The following is a 9,418-nucleotide window of genomic DNA, read 5'->3' on the forward strand; positions in this document are numbered from 1 at the left end:
GTGGTTAAAATCGATTTGGTATGTTTTAGTATGGTCAAAATGATTATTTATCTGTTCCTTACTAAAACCTTATTACATTTATTTAGGTCCAACAGTTTGAATCGCTTGTAGGGCTTTTTATGATAGGCTAAGACAAAAGTTAAGGAAAATTGGAAATGTTTATCTTTAATTCAGTGTAATGTTTATTGTTTTGGGCATGAAGACCTTCAAGTCTTTTCAGTTATTAAAAATTATGGTGGAATTGAATAAAAGTAACTTTTAATTTTTTTTTTTTTAAAAGACAGTGTCTTGCTCTGTTACACAGGCTGGAGTGCAGTGGTACCATCATAGCTCACTGCAGCCTCAAACTCCTGGGCTCAAGTAGTCTTTCTACCTCAGCCTCCCAAGTAGCTGGGACTACAGGTGCATGTCACCCCACCAAGCCCACTAATATATTCTATTTATTGCAAAAGCTTTTTAGGCTGGGTGCAGATTCTTACGCCTGTAATCCCAGCGCTTTGGGAGGCTAAGGCAGGTGAATCGGTTGAGGTCAGGAGTTCAAGACCAGCCTGGCCAACATAGTGAAACCCTGTCTCTACTAAAAATACAAAAATGAGCCAGGTGTGGTGGTAGGCACCTGTAATCCCAGCTACTCAGGAAGTTGAGGTGGGAGAACCCCTGGAGCCCAGGAGGTGGAGGTTGCAGTGACCCAAAATCATGCCACTGCACTGCAGTCTGGGTGACAGAGCGAGACTCTGTCTAAAAAAAAAAAAAAGGACAAACTACCATAAAGATGAATCTGCTTTTTTGTTTTGTTTTGTTTTTTAATTAAGCTAAATATTATGTTACTTCATTATGAGGGAAAAATGAAAAATTACAGTTTAACTAAGTTTTAGATTCCTTTATATTTTCAAAAAGAAATAAAGCTATACAATAGAATTAATATTCAGAGAATATTTAACTATCACTCAAAATATGTAGATAATAGCCAGGCATGGTGGCTCACGCCTGTAATACCACCACTTTTGGAGGCTGAGTTGGGCGGATCACCTGAGGTCAGGAGTTATACACCAGCCTGGCCAACATGGCGAAACCCTATCTCTACTAAAAATACAAAAATTAGCCGGTCGTGTTGGCACGCGCCTGTAATCCCAGCTACTCTGGAGGCTGCAGCAGAAGAGTCACTTGAGCCTGGGAGATGGAGGTTGCCGTGAGCCGGGATCACGCCACTGCACTCCAGCCTGAGTGACAGAGTGAGACTCTGCCTCAATTAAAAAAAAAAAGTGTAGATAACAGTGTAATTTAGTAAGAAAAGTACTGAACTGAAAATCAAGAAATCTGACTCTGGATCTTTGCTAGCCCTGAGAATTTAGTCTAGGCACAAAATGGCTATGACTAAATTTTTAGTACTTTTGAAAGGAAGTCCGTGGACCAAATGAGCTCTGGAGTCCTTTCAGCTGTAAAATTATATGAAGGTATAATGATAAATGAGTTCAGGTGAATAAATGATATAGGTTGGCTTTTTCCATTACTACTCCTTTTTTAATGTTTAATTAATTAATTAATTAATTTTTGAGACAGAGACTCTCTCTGTTGCCCAGGCTGGAGTGCAGTGGTACAATCCAGCTCACCGCAACCTCCGCCTCCTGGGTTCAGGTGATTCTCCTGCCTCGGCCTTCTGAGTAGCTGGGACTACAGTTGCCTGTCACCATGCCCGGCTGATTTTTATATTTTTAACAGAGATGGGATTTCACCATTGTTGGCCCGGCTGGTCTCGAACTTCTGACCTTAAGTGATCCACCCACCTTGGCCTCCCAAAGTGCTGGGATTGCAGGTGTGGGCCACGGCGCCCGGCCACTACTCCTTTTTTATACAAAGTTCTGCAGCATACTGTTACTATTTATTAAGTTGAAGTTCTAAGGACATGTGAAGTTTCCTATTGTGGAATAGGATCAGGGTTGGCCTGTGTCATGAAGAAGGGTAACTGGGCCTGCAGAAAGGAGACAGGTTCAGAGGGTTGGAGAAGGAAGTGCAAAGTGAAGTAGTTTTTTTGCATCTAGCTAAAAAGGATCTGCCTATTTATTTATTTAAAGATTACGAAGAACAGAGCTGGTTAATTATGAGGCAGATTTATGAAATAGCTGCTTGGGACAATAGAAAGTGAGAAAAGGGATGAAATCTTATCAAGTTTTTTTTTTGGAGACAGAGTTTCGCTCTTGTTGCCCAGGCTGGAGTGCAGTGGCATGATCTCAGATCACTGCAACCTCCAACTCCTGGGTTCAAGCAATTCTCCCGCCTCAGCCTCCTGAATAGCTGGGGTTATAGGCACATGCCACCATGCCTGGCTAATTTTTGTATTTTTAGTAGAAATGGGGGTTTCACCATGTTGGCCAGCCTGGTCTCGAACTCCTGACCTCAGGTGATCCACCCACCTCAGCCTCCAAAAGTGCTGAGATTACAGGCGTGAGCCACCATGCCCGGCCCTTATCAGGATTTTGGTCTGTCTCTGGTCCTATCCACATTGTGTAGAATTTGTTTAATAAAATAATTTTGAGTAACCAAGCACAAAACTCTAGGTAGATTTGAAAGGGAGGTATTTCCAAAAATTATGAATTTGATTTTTTTGGTGTATGTCTATCAAGAGATTGGTAATGCGTGTCCATTTGAAGTAATTTAAATTGAGTGTGAATAAATGATAAATGACTTAAGAGCTTAAATTACTGAGCCATCTCATATACTGGTGGAAGAATAGCATGTGTGGTAAATACACAGATCTGTGTGGCTAGAGTTGAGGATGTAATTAAGCACTCTCATCTCTCATTCTTTTTTCTGTTTTGAATCTTGCATTTGTTGATTTTAACCATTCTTCAGTCCTACTTACTATGTTCTCAGTTTGCCTTTCTTCCCCTTTCCTCTTTAAATGCTAAGCAACTACTTTTCTTCCTAGTATAGTAGTTTGTTTATGAATATATTTCATATCCCTCATTCCTATGTAAGTCTTTGAGGTTAAGAAGCGTGTCTTATTTGTATGTTTGTATGTGCCTCAGTTAGGGTTCCCAGATAAAGTACAGCATGCTCAATTAAGTTTGTATTTCTGATAAACAATGAATTATTTATTTATTTATTTATTTATTTATTTGAGACAGAGTCTCACTCTGTCACCCAGGCTGGAGTGCAGTGGCCCAATTTCGGCTCACTGCAACCTCTGCCTCTCTGGTTCAAGCGATTCTCCTTTCTCAGCCTCCTGAGTAGCTGGGATTACAGGCATGCGCCACCACACGTGGCTAATTTTTGTATTTTTAGTAGAGACGGGGTTTCACTGTGTTGGCCAGGCTGGATTCGAACTCCTGACCTCAAGTGATTCACCCGCCTCGGCCTCCCATGTGTTGGGATTACGGGCGTGAGCCACTGCACCTGGCCTATTTTTTATTGTATAAGTGTGTTCTGTTCTGTGTTGTATTTTTGTTTGCTAAACTTGGCAGCCCTTGCCGTGTGTATTGCACAGTGGGTGCTTAGTTCAGTGAATCAATCAAAATTGGGTTCTAGTTTTAGTCCTGTGGCACTGGCAGAGTATTTTTATTCTTAGTTTTGCAGGTGGAAAAAAAATCTGAGGTTAATGGACTCTAAATCTTTCCCTAAGTTTACCTAGTTAACTAAATTGCTCAGCCTGGCCCAGGAAACATACATACACTTGACTCCCAACCAAACTAGTACGCCTTTGCTTAGTTTTTTCCTAAGTTTTGAATTGAAGAACTTAGATTCTAAGGATTTGTTCTAAAGGATGATTATTTTTCTTGTCCTGTCCCTGGAATCTCCATATTTTATACATATATATTTTATACACACACACACACACACACACACACACACACAAACATAATCTTGTTAGATTACTAACTGAAAACTATTTGGGGGAAAACAAATTGAAAGAAGTTTTCTTAATTGTGTCTTAAGGGAAATAAATGATAAAAATCTTTCAATTTCCTTTTTTATACAGTAGAGGGAGACAGAATACTGAAAATAAAATCTGGGTTACTGAGGCTTACTTTGTGGACATTAAGAGAGAACAGTACTAAAATAATTTGCTCTTCATGTATTCAGATATCTTGATTGTATTTCACTGTTTGGATATCTTGGACCTTTGTGAATTAAGAAAAGATGCATTTTGCTGGGGAGAATCTGCTTAGTATTAGAGCTTCTGTAAAATTTGCAGCTTAAAAGAGTGATTTCTGTGCTTTTGAGAATTCTCTTTTCTTTCCCACCTTCAAGGTTGAATGAATGTTGCATGTCCATGTGTAGTCGGTGGTTGAATGTTATTAATTTGAATGATATATAATTTGCGATGAAAGTAAGAAGAGAAAGAGGTAAAACCCTGAAATTAATGAAATAGCATTTCTTAACTATTTTACAATATAATATCTAATATGTTTTTTCCAAGCCAGGATTCATATTTTTTCAGTATCTCTGATAGTTATTTCTACCTTTTGCTGAATATCACCTTTCATGTTAGCCTATTAATTTTTTAGAAATTAAGAAACTATAATTTTTTATTTCATCTTGTTAATTTAATGACACTCTTCTCTGGTCACAGTCTCAGAATTGTGACTTTAGTGTCACCTATATTGTGAAATATTCATTTTAAATATTAGGTTTTATTTTTTTGAGATAGAGTCTCGCTCCATTGCCCAGGTGGAGTGCAGTGGCAGCATGATCTCGACTCACTGCAACCTCCGCCTGCTGGGTTCAAGCAATTCTCTTGCCTTAGCCTCCTGAGTAGCTGGAACTAAGGTACACACCACCATGCCTGGCTAATTTTTTGTATTTTTAGTAGAGACGGGCAGGCTGGTCCTGACCTCATGATCTGCCCGCCTCAGCCTCCCAAAATGCTGGGATTACAGGCATGAGCCACCACACCTGACATTAATTTTTATTCCCTTTAAGAATTAGAATTCTCAGTCTTTTGGGGGTGAATTTGCCGTTGTGGAAATGTTGTTTTATTCCTATTTTTAGTCAGAATAATTTTTCTGTATTAAACAATACAAAATGTGAAAGCCTGGAATTGTGGGAATTAAAAATGTATGTCTTAGAAGCAAAATAGCCTCCTTTTCTCTTACTAAAATTTGAGAAGTTTTAAAGTAATCCCTTTTTTTAATGTTCAGAGAAGAATATATGTATGTTAAAGAATCCTAGTGATAATGTAATGGAGTGGGGTATCTGGGCATGATGCCCCTGCTTGTCTGAATACATATATATGGGAATTTTAAAAATTGTTGTTTTAACATCTTGCTTCATATAGTGGTGGTGATAATAGTGAGAATTGTTTAATTTTTTTAATTGAATTAGTTAAAAGTCCACAAATCATAGATCTTAGAATGTATTCTTGTTACTTTTCGTATATTTTGTAACATATATTTATATATTTTTAAAGAAGACTTTTACTCTACATAATTTTTGAACAGTTATACATTGTCAATATTTTTATCATGTCCTTACATATTCAACAGCAAAGTATTTCATCATATGCATGTACTGTACCTTATTTAGCTAGCTCCATTTTGTTTGTCCTGTGGATAATTATAATAGCTGTTTTGACTGTTTTACCACATTGCAGGCACTGTACTGTGTATTATTTCATGTAATTCTCATAGTTACTGCATGGTGTAGGTATTTTTATCTCCAGTTTACAGGTAGAGAAACTGAACTCAGAGATGTTAAATAATTTGTCCAGGTTTTTCGGATTATACTGATGAAGATACTGATAACTAGCATTCTGTTATCAGTTATTTGCCAGACAGGGTTCTTTATTTTTCTTATACATAATATCATTTATTCTTGAGAACCCTAAATGAGTTATTCTTGAGAACCTAAATAAGTTAGGGCCTACTAAGTCATTTGCAATACAATACAATAGGAGAAACTGAGGCTCGCTGAGATTAAGTTGCTTGCTTATGGTTATACATCCAACAAATGGCACCTATTTCCAAGTTTTTCTATTTACACAGCTGATTGTTTTTGTCCCAACCCCTGCTTATTTCTGAGGAAATAAGTAAAAATTCTAGCTGAAAAAGACATCTCCAGCAAATTATTTCGTATTTTGTCTCTCTCCTCTCTGAAATATGGATGTCTTTTTTTAATAGGGTGATTTTATTAAGTGAGATAATGCATGTGAAGCATGTAGCACACAGGGTATTATATAGTAGTCAATAAATGTTACTAGTACTATTTCTATTATTTTATTTTGGTTATTTAGATTTTTATTCAGGCTGTAAAAGCAGTAAATGCGTATTATAACATATCATAGAAAATCTGGAAAAGATAAAGGAGCTTAGGAAGTAATCACTCAGATTCACCACTGATGACATTTTAGCATGTTTCCCTTGGGAAAACTCATTATTTCCTGATACACAGGTCGATCACTACACATGACACGTACTGGAATCTTTTTACTTATGGGAATGTCTCTTCTGATTAACTACTTTAAGAAGAAAAGAGGCTGTGTCGTCATGTACCAGCACTGTTTCTAGCTTAGAGTGGGTACTCAGCAAATATTTGAAATGAGCTGTTAGAAGCTTGAGAGAAGACCTTTCAGGTCTTCTCCATTCGTTGCCATTTTTTGCATTTAAAAAATGATTATAAAAAGATTTTAGTTTAAAAACAAAGAAGGTAGATGTATTAGTTTGAGCTCAGGAAGACTGAGCTATTATCAGACAAAGGAATTTGATGTAACAATGAAATGTGCAAAGAGCTCAGTAAGAGTATGTTGGGAAGGTTGCATTCTGAAGATCAGGGGAACAATTATTTAATGAGTACGGTCTTGAAGTGTATGTTTCTCAAAAGTTTGCCAATAAATTGCCCCAGCTCTTTAGTCTCTGGGAAAGATCTCTTCATGTTAGTCAGTAGTGGTAAGTGGAATCTTCCCACTTAAGATGGTGGTGTCTGGATATCATGATTGCGTTAAGAGTAATGACGTCTCTTTAATTTTGAAGTTTCTTTCATTGGAAAAAATTAAACTCTGTGCTATGCAGAGGAGACTTTAGAGGTGGATGGATGGTAATACATATAATGTTGAGAACTAATGATCCAGCACAGTAGGGATTCTTATTGATAACCCGTGAATACTTTTTTGGGATATTAACACCTTGAGAACCTTCCCGGTACATATGAGAGCAACATTCAAGCAAACTACCAAAGTTTTAAGTTAACTTTTAAAGTATTTTTGACTTAAATGAAAATGGAATGGTTTCTTAATGATTGCAATAAAAACCTCTGAAATTGGACTAGTGCTAGTTCTAGAACTATCTTCCAAAATCAAGACTTAAAACTTCATTTTTAAAAACATTGAAACATTTGAAAGTGCAAGCATTGAAAGTGAATTAAGTGTAAAAAGGAATTCATAGAAAATTAGCGCCTCCCTTCTTTTCCTTTTTTTTTTTTTTTTTTGCTGGGGGAGACAGGGTCTTACTCTGTTGCCTATGCTGGAGTCCAGTGGCACTATCATGGCTCACTGCAGTCTCAACTACCTGGGCTCAAGTGATCCTTCCACTTCAGCTTCCCAAAGTGCCAGGATTATAGGTGTGAGCCACTGCACCCAGCCCCCTTTACCTTTCTAAAAAAGATGCTTTAAGTGGTTTATTACATGCAGCCATTTTGGTGAATGATTAAGTATAATTTCAAAAGTGGAGATCAGCTTGTCTCAGCTGAAACGGGTCGTTACTAAGAGCTTTTCCTTTGGCTTTATAAAGGCCTCTTTGTTCATGCTGCACACTTACTTAGGTTATGATGGCTGTCAGTAGATGTAAATACTAGTCTGTGCTGCTTTTCAGGTGAAACAAGGAACTTTTTATAGATGATGTGTACATAGTTACAGGAACATGAAGTGTGAATATAGGGTGCCCTGTGGCCAAGTTTAGTGTGATGATGAACACAGTACTTTCCAGGCCCTCATTTTTCAGACAAGTTGAAAATTAAAGGAGCAAGATGCAGTTTTAATCTTTCAGATAATATTAACAGTTCTTTTCAGTAACTGTTGCTGTGTCATTGCCAGCTATTGGATTTCTGTCTCCTTTTGATAAATATCCCAGCCTTAAAGTAACCAGAGTACTATCACTTAATCCCGTGTATGAGAAATTATTGGTGGTATATTACTTTATAAAAAAACTAGCCGGGCGCAGTGGCTCACGCTTGTAATCCTAGCTACTTGGGAGGCTGAGGCAGGAGAATGGGAGGCAGAGGTTGCAGTAAGCCAAGATCACACCACTGCACTCCAGCCTGGGTGACAGAGACTCTGTCTCAAAAAAAAAAAATCATAGTTTACTTTAGGGAATTCTAGAGATTCTTATGAAATATTTGTTTTTATGTATGTGGAGTTTAAACATGTAAATTACACTAAAGATACTATACTCTGCCCTTATCCCGGTGACATGGTTTTATATTTTTCTTGTTATGAAAACAGTTGTTTATTACATTTCTTTGCTCCTAAAGAAAATAAAAATAAACACTCGAGACCACATACCCCACATACACATACCATCACTTGATGTCTGATTAAAAATGTTGGCAACTTTCCCTATGTTAGCACTTTGTTAGGGTATTTTAGGTGCAAATTTTGAAGGTCTTTTTGCTAAAGGTAGATGGTATAAAGATTACTAGGAATTGCTAGTTTAAATGAGTAATCTGATAAAAAGAAGTCAAAGAACCTAGTGGTGAATGGGCTTCTCTTTTTGTTAAGTCTGCCTTTTGATTTTTAAATTCTGTTTGCAAAAGTAATGATCCTTTTCATAGAAAAAAGTTAGAATATAACATTCTAACTCAATTCTTCATTTAAACTGTTTTATATAATTTTATGGTGCTTACTTTAATATTTGCGTTAAAAATGCTGATTTTAGCCAGTTAAAAATAGAGGTGAGAGCATTATTTGAATAAAGAAAACAAAAGGTAGATATAAATACTATGTGAGTGTGTGTTTAGGGGTAAGGATAGACTCAGGGGACTAGCCTTGATTAGAGAGTAAAAGATGCTATTAGGATACTATTAATTTTTCATTTTAATAAGTGAACTTAGTCTAGCATTCAGAAGTTCTTAACAGTCTGCCTTCTGCTTCTTTTTCTTTTTCTTTCTTTTTTTTTTTTTTTTTTTCTGAGACGGAGTTTTGCTCTTGTTGCCCAGGCTGGAGTGCAGTGGTGCGATCTTGGCTCACTGCAACCTCCGCCTCCCAGGTCTCAGCCTCCTGAGTAGCTGGGATTACAGGCATGCACTACCGTGCCCAGGTAATTTTGTATTTTTAGTTGACACGGGGTTTCTCTATGATGGTCAGGCTAATCTTGAACTCCTGACCTCAGGTGATCTGCCCACCTCGGCCTCCCAAAGTGCTGGGATTACAGGTGTGAGCCACTGCGCCCGACTCTGCCTCTTTTTATCGTATTTTTCACTGCTCTGATTT

Source organism: Pongo abelii, chromosome 13, assembly GCF_028885655.2.
Source record: "Pongo abelii isolate AG06213 chromosome 13, NHGRI_mPonAbe1-v2.0_pri, whole genome shotgun sequence".
NCBI lineage: Eukaryota > Metazoa > Chordata > Mammalia > Primates > Hominidae > Pongo > Pongo abelii.